This window comes from Phalaenopsis equestris, unplaced genomic scaffold (assembly GCF_001263595.1).
Source record: "Phalaenopsis equestris unplaced genomic scaffold, ASM126359v1 Scaffold000330, whole genome shotgun sequence".
Lineage (NCBI taxonomy): Eukaryota > Viridiplantae > Streptophyta > Magnoliopsida > Asparagales > Orchidaceae > Phalaenopsis > Phalaenopsis equestris.
This window is the reverse complement of record NW_018164772.1, coordinates 649,724-660,192: the sequence shown is the minus strand read 5'-3', so window position 1 is coordinate 660,192 and position 10,469 is coordinate 649,724.

The window sequence follows — 10,469 nt, the reverse complement described above, 5'->3', positions numbered from 1 at the left end:
GTTTGAGTTTTTTTTTCTTAAGAAATGGCTTTCAATACAAATCACATGTTTTTTGTTTATCTCCATGAATTCTGAGTAGTTTTTCTCCCTTTTTCCTTATATGTGAGAATTAATCAAATGGGATGTGATTGATTTAAAGATTTTCTTTATTTTATAAATTTTGATGATATTTTCACCGATTCTTCATTGACTTTACAAACTAGTCATTTGTGATCTTAAAATCTATTGAAAAATATAAAAACTCGAGAGGGCTATGATTTCACCAACTGGTGAGTACCACACTAAACTTTGGAAAGAGCCAACATGGTCGTCCGAGTGGAAGTGCAAAAAGATATGGAGATAAGTCTTGATGAGCATAGAATTGATATTTCTAGTGTGGCAGACTAGATTCTTACGTCAATTTGATCTTGAGTTTGGGGGTCCCTAGTAGGTCTTATAGAAAGGGCAAAGTGGGTAGTACACCAAAAAATGTGCAATTTTATGTATATATTTTAAGGTTAAATTTGATGATATCGGTCTTTAAAGAAGGGTATTTTCATGTTTTATTGCAGGTATATTTATCTTAGGAATTTGGAGCAAAAAGGACCAAATATGAGGAAATTTGGAGTCAAAATGAAGCTTTCCAGCATCCTGGCACCAGAGGCACCAGAAACTGAAGCCAAAGGCATCATTTTATAGAGAAGAAGTGACAGAGGCACCAGAATTGGCACTTGAGGCATCGAAATACAGAGAATAAAGTAGAACTCCAATAAACTGGCGTGAGAGGCGCTAGAGATGAATTAAGATGAAGTAAGGCAGTTATTGACTATTTTGAAGTAGTTTTGGAAGGCTCCCATCAATTTAAACACCCCATGGATTAATTCAATGAGGAGATATGTCTCTTGCATGAAGGGACTTATTTTTTGATGTGAAGAGGTGTGCCTTTTAGGAAAAAAAAGAGGTAATTTGAATTCTTTAAGGAGAGGAGAGTCTAGCGAGAGACCAGAGAGGTCTAAGGGTTTTGTAGAGAGATTGTAAGATGAGAGAGAGATTTTCTTCTAGTGCTGCTATAAGAGAGAGAAGGTGGGAGATTTCATCTTCATTATATTTCAAAGAGAGAATTGAGTGTGATTGTAAAAAGAGAAAGCACTTAAAGAAAACTTCAAGGGATTTGCTTCAGAAGGAGTGTGAGATAAGTTGTGTTCATTCTTTTCTTTGTGTTGTAAACTTCTTTTTATGTATATAATCTATATTTTGTCGTATCCTTCGTATGAATTCTGAGTAGTTTTTTTATCCTTCTCTCTACAATGAGATATGGTTTTGTGAAGAATTAATGTTATTATGTAAGGTTTTAAATGTCAATAAATTGTGATGATTTAAACTTTGATCTTACTCTGATCTTCATTTGCTTTTTTGACCTGTCAATTGAAATGTTAAATTTTTTTGAGAAACATAAGATCTGAAAGGGCTATGCTTTCTACAACAACGTAAGAGTCACTTTCAATTTCATGGGTGAGAATGTAGTCCATGGGGTTCAGTGCAAATAAATAAGGAAATATATTTTCATGGCCACAGAACTATAGATTTTAGGGTGACATACTAAAATCCCCAATTTGGTCTAGTTTCTTTGAGACTAAAGCGAGATTGTTAGCCAACAAAAGAGGGAGAAGTGGGAGCTCTGAAGTAGGAGCCAATATCCTCCTAGCCTAACCACAGTCTTAGGGACAAAACTCTAGATTAATCATTGTTTTTTTGCACTCTCAGAGGGTAAGGAATAAGATTGCTCATATTTGGAAAAATACAATTTTATATATAATTTTAAATTATTGTAAAGGGGAAGGATGTTTTCTTAAATTTGAACTCTTCGTTACGAAACTTTATTTAGTCTTAATAACTTTACTATTGAAGTTTAGAAAATAATTTAGTTAACTTAGTCCTTTTAACTGTATTTTGTTCAGCATACATTAAATTAACTTTAGATTTGTTTGCGTACTTAAGTTCTTATAGTTTGAATATTATTTTTTACATTATAAAAAAAATAATTTCCAACTCCTTGTGGGATTAATACGTAGGACTCTATTAGAGCTCTTTATTACTTGAGCGATATGTATACTTGCATTATTATTACAGTTTGTCAGCCTAAAGATTTTAAAATATAAATTTATAGTGAAGTGACTTTTATTGTGATTAGACTGCATATATAATATCTACGCTGTTGTGTGTGTATTGTAGTATTAAAAGATATTTACAACATACCACAAAAACACCACATCAAGTTTTTGGCGTCGTTGCGCGGGAGTAACAATAAATTACTTTATAATTTAAATAATTTATTTGAACTTACAAACTTATTGTAGTTTAATTAATTTTTTTTATATTTTAGTGTGTTTCTTTATTTTAATTGCTTATTGTGTTTGTCTATGCATAGTTTAACATCTAAAGGTTTTGTACCTTACAATTCAGAGTTAGAAAGAACTATTAGAAAAAATTGGAAAATAACAAAAAGAGTTAGATAATTTGAACAATATGGCTGCAAACTTAAATAATCCTAAAATTGAAATTGAATATCATCAGAGACATTTAAGAGATTATGCTAATTCTATAACAGATGAAATTTATTTAAGTATACAAAACTCTGTTGTAGTTACTAATTCATTTGAGCTTAACCTTATTATTATCCAAATGGAACAAAAAAAATCAGTTTGGGGAATATTGACTGAAGATCCTAACTTACACCTTGTTAGTTTTCTAAAATTGTGTGCTAAATTGTGTGCTACAAATTGTGTGCTACATTTAAATATGATGGAGTGTCAAATGATGACGTCAGACATAGAATTTTTCCTTTTTCATGAAGGGATAAAGCCAAGATGTGGTTAAACTTGTTAGCACGTAGATATATTAGAACATAGAGAAATTTTTCACAAAATTTTTTATCTAAATATTTTCCACAATAAAAAATTGCTAAACTTAGATATGTTATTGCATCTTTTTGTCAGTTTGAAGGAGAATCTATAATAAAAAATTGCTAAACTTAGATATAATATTGCATCTTTTTGTCAGTTTGAAGGAGAATCTATTTATGAAGCTTGGGAATGATTTAAAGATCACTTTAGAAAGTGTCCACACCATGCATTACCAGATTGGCTAATAATTCATACTTTTTAGAATGGATTGGTTGGATCTTTTAGATCTATAATTGATGCTACAACTAGTGGATCATTAATCTCAAAACCATTTGATGAAGCATAATCTTTAATTGAATAGATGTATACTAATAATTTTCAATGGCCTTCTAAAAGGGTAACTCTAAAAAGAGTAGATAGTATTCTTGATTCTGATGCAATATCTATTTTGGCTGCTCAAATTTCTGTAATATCAAAGAAGATAGATCAGTATGGAATCAATTATTCTCATACACCTCCTGTGCTTGAGAAAAATTCATTGGGAGAAATGATAGATTCTCAGTCTTCATATGAAACTTTAAATAGAATAAACAACTAATAATCTTTATTCCAATTATTTTAATCATGGTTGGAAAAATCACCATAATTTCAATTGGAGTTAAAATAACTCTATCATTGTAAATCCGCAATGAGGAAACATTCCTGCAAACTTATTAGAAAATTCAAATAATCAGGGAAATTCTAACTATAAACCTTATTACCAGATTTTAATAGCAATTCATAGAGTAAGGAGAAGAAATTATCAATGGAAGAATTAATATTACAAATGGGAGCACAATTACAATGTTAAGGAGTTGCAATTAGAAACATAGAGATATAGTTGGGATATATTGCTACTGCGCTTAGCAATAGACCTCAGAGAACTTTGCCTAGTAATGTTGAATTTAATCATAAAGATCAGAACAAAGAGCAAATCAAGGTTATTCAACTGAGAAGTAGAAAAGAATTGGAAACAAAAGTTCAAAAATAAAATGAAGTTGAAGTTGAGAAAGATCGGGTGGAAAATGAAAAGTTTAGTGAAGATTTTCATCTTGACTCAGAATATCCTATCAATCTAATGAAACTTACTGTAAAAGACCACCACCTCTATTTTCTCAATGATTGAAATACTATAATAGAGATAACCAATTTACAAAATTCTTAGAAATATTGAGCAAATTAACAAAAGACATTCCATTTGTTGAAGCTCTAGAGCAAATGCCAAGCCATGTGAAGTTTATGAAGGATATAATTAATAAATAAAGGAATTTTAAAAATATTGAGACTGTTGTACTTAGTGAGGAGTGTAACGCTATAATTCAGAAAAGCTTCCTAAAAAACTTAAAAATACTGATAGCTTTAATATTCCTTGTGCTATTGGCGAATGATTTTTTGAAAAAGTTTTATGTGATTTAGGAGTCAGTATTAATCTTATGCCCCTATCAATTTTCATAAATTTGGGTTTAAGAAAAATTTATCTTACTCTTGTAACTCTTCACTTAGCTGATCTTTCAATTACCTATCTTAAAGGAGTTAAAGAAGATGTTTTGGTATAGGTTGATAAATTTATCTTTCATGTGGATTTTATTGTGTTAGATATGGAGGAAGATAAGGAAATTTCTATCATTTTAGGAAGACCATTTCTTGTCACTCAAAGAGCTTTGATAGATGTTCAGAAAGGAGAATTAATAACGAGAGTTAGCGATCAAGAAGTTACATTTAATATCTGAATATCAATGAGATACCCAACTAAAGAAAGAGATGATGAATGCTTCAGAATGGATATTAACAGTTATTAAAGCAATGAATATTTCAGAAATACATTGGAACAGAAAACTGAAAAAGAATATTTAGGGTATGAGGATGAGGATATAATTCAAGATAAATCTATGGAGGGGAGTGGTGAGTAATGAACAATTGGATTGTGTACAAGAACAATTTAATTTGTTAGGTCCTATGGAAAATAAAAAAAATTAATTTCTTTGATTGTGAAACCTCCTAAACTAGGAATGGAAGCACTTCCTACACATTTAAAATAAACATTTCTAGGAGATATATCAACATTACCTGTTATTGTATCCTAAGAATTAACTGAAGCACAAGAACAAAAGTTGTTGGAAACTTTACGAATATATAAGAAAGAAAGCTTTTGGATGGACGTTAGCTGATATTAAATAAATCAGTCCTTAGATTTGTATGCACAGAATTTTATTGGAGGAACATCATGAACCATAAGTTGATCCTCAAAGGAGATTAAACCCAATGATGAAAGAAGTTGTTAAGAAAGAGATTTTAAAATGGTTAGATGTTGGAATAATATATCCTATTTCAAACAGTATTTCGATGAGTCCAATTCATTGTGTTTCTAAGAAAGTGGGTGTGACTTTTGTGACAAATGAGAATAATGAATTAATACCAACAAAACTATTCACTGGTTGGCAAATCTGCATTGATTATAGAAAATTAAATTCAGCCACTAGGAAAGATCACTTTCCTTTACCCTTTTTGGACCAAATGTTGGATAGGCTAGCTGGGCATAAATATTTTTTCTTTTTAGATGGATATACCGGATATCATCAAATTACTATTGCTTCAGAGGATCAAGAGAAGACATTATTTACTAGTCCTTATGATATTTTTTCCTTTCAATGAATGCACTTTGGTTTATGTAATACAACTGCAACATTTTAAAGATGTATGATGTCAATTTTCAGTTATTTAATTGAGAAAGGGGTAGAAGTCTTTATGGATGATTTTTTCGTGTGTGAAACTTCATTTGAAATATGTCTAAATCATTTAGATAAAGTTCTAGAATGATGTAAAAATATAAATTTAGTATTAAACTGGGAAAAATGTCAATTCATGGTTGCAGGAAGAGTTATACTTGGGAATAAAATTTCATAAATTGACATGAAAGTAGATCTGACAAAAATTCAAGTTATAACTAACCTACATCCTCCTACTATTGTAAGAGGAGTTAGAAGTATTTTAGGATATGTTGATTTTAACAGGCGGTATATTAAAGATTTTTTAAAAATTACAAAGCTTTTATGCCAAGTTTTGGAAAGTGATACAAAGTTTTATTTTAATCAAGAATGCCTTAATGTCATTGAAACATTGAAGTAAAAATTGATCACTGCTCCTATAATTGTTTCACCTAATTGGAAGAAATCATTCAAACTAATGTGTGATGTAAGTGATTGTGCAATTGGAGCTGTTTTAGGGTAGAAATATGACAAAATTTTTAAGGTGATATAGTATACTAGTAAAACTATAAATGATGCTCAAATTAATTATACCACTACTGAAAGAGAGTTATTAGCTACTGTTTATGCTTTTGATAAGCTTAGGTCATATCTAATTAGAGCTAAATGTATTGTGATTACAAACCACTCTGCTATAATATTTGATGCAAAAGAAGGATGCGAAGTCAAGATTTCTTTGATGGGTACTTATGATGCAAGAATTTGATTTTGTGGTAGTAGATAAGAAAAAATCTGATAATCAAATAGCTGATCATTTATCTAGGCTAGAGCAAAAAGAAACATTTGATCTTGAAAGAAAAATTAATGAAACTTTTCTTAATTAACAACTTTATGTTGTTAAAGAATGGGAAATAAAGTGGTGTGCTGATATTGTGAACTACATTGTTTGTGGTATCTTACCATATGGAATGATGAAGCTAAAAGTGAAAAAACTTATTAATGATGCAAAATTTTACTTTTAGGATGACTCATATTTTTACAAACAATATAAAGATTTAGTTATGCGGAGATGTGTGCCTTATAAAGAAATTGAAGAAATTATTAAAATTGCCATGATTCTGAATTTGGTGGTCATTTTGAAATTGATTGAACAGTTCATGAAATTTTATAATATGGATTTTATTGGCCTACTCTATTTAGAGATGTTAATATATATATATATATATATATATATTTAGAAGTTGAAATTTTTTATGTTTGGGGATTGAATTTTTTAGAGCATTTATAACTTCATTTGAAAATATATATTTATTAATTGTAGTAGACTACGTATCAAAGTAGATTGAAACTATAGCTTTACCTCGATGTGATGCTCAAAGTGTTTCATAATTTTTAATCAAAAAAAAATTTACAAGATATGAATGCCGAAATCATTACTGATAGATAATCTCACTTTAGGAATAAAAGAATTGAGAAGTTGCTGGAAAAATATGATATCATACAAAAGATTTCAACTGCTTATCATCCCTAGACTAGTGGTCTAGGCAAAGTATCTAATAGTGAAATTAAAAGAATTCTGGAAAGAAGTGTACATCCTAGAAAAAGGATTTGTCTGCTTGACTAGATACCACATTATGGGCATATAGGAGAACTTATAAAACGCCCATAGGAATGTCCCCATAAAAATTAATTTTTGGGAAAACTTGTCGCTTACATGTAGAATTGGAGCATAAGGTATATTAAGTTATTAAAGAATTAAATTTTAATCTAAAAGATGCTGGTGATAAAATATTATTGCAACAAAATGAGCTTGAAGAAATTCAGAATGAATCTTATGATAATGCTAGGATATCTAAGGAGAAAATAAAATAATGACATGATCAGAAGATAAAAAAAAGAAATTTGAGCTTGGATAGGAAGAGTTACTATAAAATACAATATTGAAATTATTTCCTCAAAAAATGAAGTCTAAATGGATAAAGTCATTCACAGCTGCAAAAGTCTACCCCTATGGAGTTGTTAATTAAAGATCCCAAAACTGGAAAGATATTTAAAGTGAATGGGCACGGACTGAAACCATATTTTGATTGTCAAAGGCCAGATTTTAAAGAAACTGTAATTTTGGGTCACCCTGAGTAAAGACTGGGAATGTTGGGCTGACGACATTAAGCCAAGAGCTTTATTGGAGGCAAACCATAATTATCTTTGTTAATGTTACTATTTGGTATTTATAAATTTTATTATATATAAATATATATATATATGTGAATTCCGTGTACTTGAGAGACTTACATATTGACAAAATACATTAAAACATCATTACATACCAAATTATATGGAAGATTTGAGAGTTATTTAAAGCAAAAAGGTGCAAAATTCTAAATAGGCGTCAGAAGTTCCATTTTTAGAGAGCTGGCGCCAGAAGTGTCATGGTTACCAGAATAAGTTTGGAAGATTCTAAAAGCAATATTGGGCAGTTTTTAATGGATTTTCTTCCTAGTCACTCCAAAAAATTGAATTTTAGAGTTCTTTAAGTGTGGAAAACAAAAGGAAAGTCACTATTTTGAAATCCTATGGCTTCCAACTCTAAACAAACCACTACTAATGGAATTTTCAACAGGATGAAGTTCATCAGTTTCGATGCACAAAAGTTATATGATCAAGTGCTTGTGAAGAAGAGATTAATTAAGGAACGAGGATTTATGAATCGAGGAATCAACTCACCAAATACTCAAGTGGAGGAGATTATTGTGCAGAGACATTGGAAAGTGCTTTGTTATACCACTGCTGCAGTAGTTGCTTATGTGGTGAAAAAGTTTTATGCTAATCTTTAAGGAATTAACCAAGGAGTTGTCTATGTTTGAGGAAGCAAGGTACCATTTACTTCTTCAAGAAGAAATGAATTTTTTTATGATTGAAAGCGTCCTGATTTGTTATTATGTCAATTTTGTCCCTATAAATGATAACATGAATGAACTCTATCAATTCCTTACTGGTAAAGATGCAAATTAGGAAACAAGAGATAATGGACATGTAAATTTTTTTTCATCATATTTTAATCTTGCATCGAAGGCATGACATTTCTTTATTGCATCAAAACTTCATCCTACCATGAAAATCAGTTAAGTGACTAAGGAAAGTGTTGTCTTGAATTATGGTATTCAAACAAGAAAACCTATTGATTTTGGTGCTTTAACTGTAAAATATGTTATGGGTTTGATTATAAATGGATCAACTTATGGACTGGGACATCCATATGTCATGTTCCTTCTATGCAGCAAGTCACAAGTGCTTTATGAAAGATGGGAAAAAGTGCTTCTCCCTTGGAAGCCTATGGACCCAGAGAATTATTACAACTGCATAAGAAATGGGGAGGAAATCAATATGAATATTCTGATGGAGCAATCATCTCAAAATTCATCACCTATTTAGCCCCACTTTCCTTATAGTTCTTATGAAATTTTGAAAAGGATCAAGAAGTTGGAGAAAGAGATACAAAATATTATGAATTCAATTGGGAACATTTCTGATTTATTTGATCATTTAGATTTGAGGATGAAGGAAAAATTCAAACATACTGGGCTCATTGAAGAATGTATGGTGCGTATGTTAAAGACAAATGCTTGGGTTGAAGAAAATTAACCAGGCAAATTTCCTTACCAACCTTTTTATAACTTATGCATTCACTACCAATCCATGGGGAATATTTAAGAAGATGAAAGTGAAGAAGATGTTTGAACTCTCTAAAGTATAGAATTTGAAATTATGATTGCATATGTGTGTTATGTGTTTGTGTTGGATTTCATTTATTTTGAATGTTGAATTTTATTCTGTGTAATCGGTCGAGTGTTTGATATTTTGTCTTCAACATTAATTTGAGATACTTACATATTAAGAAAATAAATTAAAACATCTGTACTTACCAAATTATAAGGAAGATTTAATAGTTATTTGAAATTAAAGTGAAACGGTGCTGAAATCTTAACTGGCGGCAGAGGCGCCATTTCAGAGAGCTAGCGCAAGAAATCGAAGATAGAAGCATTGTAGTTATCAGAACAAGTTTTGAATATTCTAAAGGGGGTTTTGGGTATTTTTTTGACAGATTTTCCTCCTAGTAACTCACAAAAACTGAATTTTAGAGATTTTTAAGTGTACAACAAATGGAAAGTCACTATTTTCAAATCATATGGCTCCCAACTCTAAAGAAATTGCTTGATATGGAACTTTCAATAAAAGGAAGTTCAGTAATTTTGATGCGCAGAAGTTACATGATCAAATTCTTGTGTAGAAGAGATTAATCAAGGAATGAAGATTTGTGAATCAAGGATTCAACACACCAAATACTTGAGTGGAGGAGATTACTGCCCAGAGACGTTGGGAAGTGCTTTACTATGCCACTGCTGCAGTAGTTGTTTCTGTGGAAAAAGAGTTTTATGCTAATATTCATAGAATTAACCAAGGATTCCTATCGGCACTATTTTTGGTGTGGGGTTTGCCCGTAAGAAGCTGTCGGTCATCAAAATTGAATTCCCGTTGCCCGCTTTGGAAGGACGTTTTTTTAAAAAAATTTAGTTTTGAAATAGATGAAGTCAAACTGACCCCATAATTTTCATAATTTAGATGAAAGCGCGCTTTACCTCAAATCTTGTATCTATCCAGAAGGATGAACACAAGAGTTGAGGGTGGGGCTCGATCAAATAAACTAAAGAAAGTTATGACATCCGTTTGGTCTGTGAAACCAATGTATTGGCCGACAAGTTCCCCTATTTAATATAAGAAATTAAATAGGGTTTATATTATGCTGGGTTCGGGAAAAGCTTCCTATAAGGGCAAGCCCCTATAG